The following is a 5,466-nucleotide window of genomic DNA, read 5'->3' as shown; positions in this document are numbered from 1 at the left end:
AGCAGGAATTTAGCAGGGATGATGAGTTAGGCATGGTTATAGGGTTGTTTGAAGGCCAGGAATGAGGGAAATTGGGAATATTTCTCTCAAGGTCTGGCTTTCAGAGATTATACAGCAAACAAGGTTATCGCTTTTGCCAATGAAAAAAAAAAGCCAAGACTCAGTATTCCATTTCCACATATATAAAACAGCTTCTTCTAAAGGCACTGCCAGAAAACATTATAGCCAGGGATCTCAAAAATGTGTCAAGTGTTTAGCAAATTTTATGCACGAGAATTTAAAACTAATCGTACATTGAGGGAGACAGAAATATATTTCTGCAGAGATGAGAACAGAATCTCACTGTTATGTAGACTGCTGATACCACTGTTCTGGCTATTGCGTTAGTTGTAAGACTGGAAAACTTAAGTTTTCCTTGCATTTCTCAGAGCAAAATATTTCTAATTTATTAAAGGAAATGACATGCTAATATCCACTGGTCATTAGAAAGTGGAGATGTTTCCACTGATCCACATACTAACATGTTAAGAGATGATTTTGTTCTTCTCAGGAGTAAAAAATGCCCTAGATACAAGGAATGCATTTTGTGAAGGGCACATAACTAACTTTAATAAGCAATCCATCTGTTGCTATTGATGAAGATCTGGCAATGACTGCAGAAATCACTGTTTATCTCCATGATTGTCCCAGTATTGTCACAACTGCTTATTCTGCCAGAGTACTGCTATTTGTTCATGAAAATGCTTGAAAATATTCCACCAGCTCAAGCTGCACTGGTATTAATAACTTCTGGCAGCAACTATTCTCAAAGATACAATCAATGGTAAATCAAAAGTTCTGTGAATGGAGACTGGAAATCTGTACAGATAACTCTAACTGAAATACCTGGTGCTTTTAGAACACTTGTCAAATCTGGTTGCATAAAAGGCAGTAAAAATTGTGCAAGCATCAAAATCTAATCTACAAAGCACTGCTCTGTGTTCGTGGCGGTGAATAAAATGAGGGGTGTGCCATCTCCTGTAGTGAAGATACCTGAGCTAGCTTTTAATGAGCTGTTTTGGCTCCCTGTGGCAGCACAGACCTAAGGGAGGCATTCTGTTATTTAGTCTGATGTTTCAAAGTTCCTGGAACAAAAAACCCAGCCTGGATGACCAGAACCTAAGAGGAATTCTGTTGTTTTCTCTGGGCATGTAGGGGCTTATATAACAAATCTAGGAGCTGCTTTGCACTCCATAGTAAAGAATGCCTTGCAAGTCTACATGTAGGCATCTGGACCAGCTTGTGTTGGGTGGGTGGGGGGATGGCAGAGCCCCCTCTGGGGGCACCCTTGGGGTCCTAAGAGCACTCCACCTCCAGGGAATTCCCCAGGGTCCCCAACAGGAGCATGGGGGTGGGGTACAAGGCCTGGGAAAGGGCCTCACACAGTACTGGCTGCAGTCTACTTCATCTACTGGATGAAGACATTGAACAAAACTGACCCCAGGACCAACCTCTGGGGCACACCATTTGATACCAGCTGCCAGCTAGACATCGAGCCATTGACTACTACTCCCTGAGCCTGATGCTCCAGCCAGTTTTCTATCCACCTGACAGTCCACTCAGTCAGGCTGTATGTACTCCCTTAGCTTCCCTGTGAGAATGCTGTGGGAGACCATAATCAAAAACCTTGATAAAATGAAGGTACACCATATCCACCAGTCTCCCCACATCCACAGAGCCGGTTACCTTGTCATAGAAGGCAGTCAGGTTGGTCAGGCATGACTTGCCCTCGGTGAATCTATGCTGACTGTTCCTAATCACCTTCTTCAAGTGCTTAGAAATGGATTCCTTGAGGATCTGCTCCATGATTTCTCCAGGGACTGAGGTGAGGCTGACTGGTCTGTAATTCCCTGGATCCTCCTTCTTCCCTTTCTTAAATATGAGCACTATGATTTCCCTTTTCCAGTCATCTGGGACCTCTCCTGATTGCCATGAGTTTTCAAAGATGATGGCCAATGGCTCTGCAATCACATCAGCCAACTGCCTCAGCACCCTCAGGTGCATCCCATCCAGCCCCATGGACTTGTACATGTCCAGCTTTTCTAAGTAGCCCCTGACTTAGTTTTTCACCACTGAGGGATGCTTACCTCCTTCCCAAACTGTGCTGCCCAGTGCAGTAGTCTGGGAGCTGATCTTGTCTGTGAAGACTGAGGCAAAAAGGCATTGAGCACTTCAGCCTTTTCTGCATCCTCTGTCACAAAGTTGCCTCCCCCATTCAGTAAGAGACCCACACTTTCCCTGATCCTCCTCTTGTTGCTCACATACTTGTAGAAACCCTTCTTGTTGCCCTTTACATCCCTTGCTCGCTGCAACTCCAGTTGCACTTTGGCCTTCCTGATTTCATCCCTGCATGCCCAAGCAATGCTCTTATATTCTTCTCTAGTTAGTTGTCCATGTTTCCACTTCTTATAAGCTTCGTTTTTGTGATTTAGTTTACTGAAGAGTTCCCTGCTAAACTAAGCTGGTCTTCTGCCAGATTTGCTAGTCTTCCTGCACACTGGGATGGTTTGTTCCTGCACTCTCACTGAGGATTCTTTGAAGTACAGCCAGCTCTCCTGGACTCCTCTCCCCCTCAATCTGGCTTCTCAGGGGATCCTGTGCATAAGTTCCCTGAGCAAGTCAAAGTCTGCTTTTCTGAAGTCCAGGGTCCTTACTCTGCTGCTCTCTATCTTTTCCTCAGGATCCTGAACTCACTCATCTTGGTCACTGCTGCCCAAGTCGCCATTCACTAGTACATTCCCCACCAGCTCTTCCCTGTTAGTGAGCAGCAGCTCAAGAAGAGCATGGCCCCTAGTTGGCTGCTCCAGTACTTACACCAGGAAGTTGTCTCCAGCACTCTCCAAAAACTTCCTGGATTGCCTGTGCCCTGCTGTATTGCTGTCCCAGCAGATGTCAGAGTGATTTCAGTCCCCCATGAGAACCAGGGCCTGTGATCAGGAACCTTCCACTAGCTGTTTGAAGAAAGTCTTATCTACCACTTCCTCCTGGTCTGGTGGTCTGTAGCAGACCCCCACCACAGCATCACCCTTGTTGCTCTCCCCTTTGACCCTAACCCACAGACTCTCAACAGCCCTTTCCCAGCTTCATACTGGGGCTCTGTGCAATCATATGGCTCTTTTACATAAAGTGCAACTCCTCATCCTTTTCTTCCTGCCTGTCCTTCATGAACAGTTTGTACCCATCCATGGCAGTGCTCCAGTCATGCAACTATCCCACCAAGTCTCTGTTATTCCAATCACATTATAGTTCCATGCTTGTGAAAGGACTTCTAATTCTTCTTGCTTATTTCCCAGGCTCTGCATTTGCGTACAGCAGTGGTCTCCAACCTTTTTATGGTGAAGATCACTTTTTGTAAGTAAACAGCACCCCAGGACATACTGCCCCTGGCCCCACCCTCCTGGCCCTTGCCCAGCCCGGGTGGCAGAAGGCATGGCTCAGCCCAGCCATGTATGTCCTGCTGCTCCCAATCATGAAGCCTCTGCCGGATGGAGATCAACGGTCAGAGGCTCCACGATTGACCACTGGTTCTTGACCACTGGTATACAGGTACCTGAGGTAACTAGTTGATTGCCCTGATTTCTCAGAAAGTATGAGAGCACCTCCCCTGTTGCCCTCTCCTGCATGCTCTTCCTATTTTATACAATTATTTTTTTAAGTACATTTTTTGCTGTTGGAGATCTTTAGCTACATTTCTCTGACAAATTGCTTTGCAAGAACTGGGTGCATCTACACTTGCAAATGCTCTGGGGTGGGTTTGCTGTAGAGTAATTTACTGTACAGTAAATCTACCCAGACAGGCGTCTACACATGTGAGGAAGCGGGAGCAGATTTGCTGCTCATGGCAGCAATCTGCTCCCATACCTGTTGGCCCTTCACCAGCCCCCTGCAGCAGCCAGGGGAGCTCTAGGGTCCCCCTGGGTGCTAGCCCAAGGGTTGGCAGGGAGCACTGAGTCAGAAGACAGCTGTCTCCTGGTGGGAGCTGGGACATTGTTCCCTGGCCCAGGAGCTGCCTGCTGATGGCGCAGACTCTGCCACTGGAGCCCAGGCAGGGACAATGTCCCCCTGCCCTGACAGCACGGAGCTCCCAGCCTCCATTCCATGATAGTGATCGTGAGGCCCCAGGCTGGGAGAGTCTTAGCCCTAGCTTCACAGTCATATAACCAAATACTAAATGACTGTGCCGAAACAACTGTGCAGTCCATTGCTTTTGTAGACACAGTCATTAAGTAATCCAGAGTAAATCTGCTAACTGTATTTACAGGTAGAAAATGTACTCGCAATTAGAGCAAATTGCTATGCAGTAAGTGTCTGCACATGTAGATGGTGATGCTTATTATTCAGTAATTTGCTCTAATCTCAAGTAAAGCATCTTGTATAGGTACTGTCTGCTAACTGATTGGATCTTGGAATATTATTAAATAATTGTGACATTAGGTAGTAAGTTTTCCCAGCAAAGATCACTTAAGGTGTTAAAAGTAAGGATACAATGTTATTCCACCTAGTGGACAACCAAAGTGCGACTTGAAACTAACTTTGACTAAAGGGTAGGAATAATTTTGTTATCCACTCTTCATGATTTCCCTTTGGGATCCAGGATCAGGACCCAGACAGTAAGACTGTGATAACAAAATCTGCTGAGGACTCCCAGGAGTGGGCCCTGTCATACTAGGGGCATCAGAGCATCATACAAGAAGGAGTGAGAGGATGTCTATATGACATGATCCAGTGCCATGTAGAGACACCAAGATACAGCTCATTATACAAGCTCAGGAACCAGGAGCAGCTCTGGTGCATCAATGCAGATATTCTCCTTCTGGGACCTGAGTTAGTACATGTTCAGAGCCAATATGAGGATCTCTACACAATGCTCCATATACACATTCCCTGAGTGACCTTGAGAACTTGAGCAATGGCAACTGGGTGAAGTATAACAGATTATAGTGAAGACCAGGTTCAGCTCTAAGCTGGGAGTGCACCATTTGAAAGTGGCGGTAAAGAGACCTGGGTATAATAGCTGATCCCAGGGTGCCTAGCCCAAAGAATTACCAATGATGCGCAGCATCTAAGGTGCCCCAACAGTTGCAGCAGCCTTGGGACTGACTTGACTTGACTTGACTCGAGGGTGCCTAACCCACCAATCTGGTGGAGACCCAGAAAGACTGTAGGATGTACCAGTCAAGGCATTTCCTTTGAAGTCCAAAAGAATATCTGTTAGGATGCAGACAAAAGAAGCCTGTTTCATTTCTCTCTCTCTCTCTCTCTCTCTAGGTACCATATCCAAACAGGACACTGGTGACCATGGTCTTCCACAGATCTCTTCTCTTTGAGGCATATAGAAATTCCAGTGTTGATAACAGTCATCCATTTGGATAGACTCGACCTCTGTTTTCTATGATCTCTCCTTTCTTCACTATTTCCAGTTATGAC

The sequence above is a fragment of the Alligator sinensis genome, unplaced genomic scaffold (genome assembly GCF_000455745.1).
Source record: "Alligator sinensis unplaced genomic scaffold, ASM45574v1 scaffold126_1, whole genome shotgun sequence".
NCBI classification, from domain to species: domain Eukaryota; kingdom Metazoa; phylum Chordata; order Crocodylia; family Alligatoridae; genus Alligator; species Alligator sinensis.
Note: the sequence above shows the minus strand (reverse complement) of the source record.